The 382-nt window shown below is 64.1% G+C and overlaps 1 protein-coding gene across 1 annotated transcript in view; it reads left to right on the top strand.

Annotated features, from left to right (window-relative positions):
• Nucleotides 1-91: 91 nt before the first annotated feature.
• The window catches only part of LOC119425077 (nuclear receptor subfamily 5 group A member 2-like), a 20717-nt gene continuing 20426 nt past the window's right edge, over nucleotides 92-382 (top strand). The window contains exon 1 of the mRNA XM_037692601.1: nucleotides 92-113. The gene's annotated coding sequence lies outside the window, so the exon portion shown is untranslated. The remainder of the gene's footprint in view (nucleotides 114-382) is intronic.

Below are 382 nucleotides of genomic sequence, written 5' to 3'. Positions count from 1 at the left end.
TCGTCTGCTGCAGAGCCACGGGCCTCTCCCTCGTCTGCTGCAGAGCCACGGGCCTCTCCCTCGTCTGCTGCAGAGCCACGGGCCTCTCCCTCGTCTGCTGCAGAGCCACAGGCCTCCATGACAGCAGTAGCAACTCCCCTGGCCTCCATGACAGCAGCAGCGCTCTCCAAGTCTCCAGAGGGGCCGGCGCTCTCCAAGTCTCCAGAGGGGCCAGCGCTCTCCACTACCACAGAGGATTCGCCTCCATGGTCCTCTATGATACAAGCTGCAGCTCCCCAGGACTCTATGTTGTACGCTGCAGTTCTCCAGAGCCCCAAGTCGCACGCTGCAGTTCACAAGGCCTCTTCGCCGCCGGATGCGGTCCCCAAGGCCTCTTCGCCGC

This window comes from Nematolebias whitei, chromosome 18 (assembly GCF_014905685.2).
Source record: "Nematolebias whitei isolate Nwh7 chromosome 18, NemWhi1, whole genome shotgun sequence".
NCBI lineage: Eukaryota > Metazoa > Chordata > Actinopteri > Cyprinodontiformes > Rivulidae > Nematolebias > Nematolebias whitei.
Note: the sequence above shows the minus strand (reverse complement) of the source record. Positions and strands in the feature narration are given on the sequence as shown.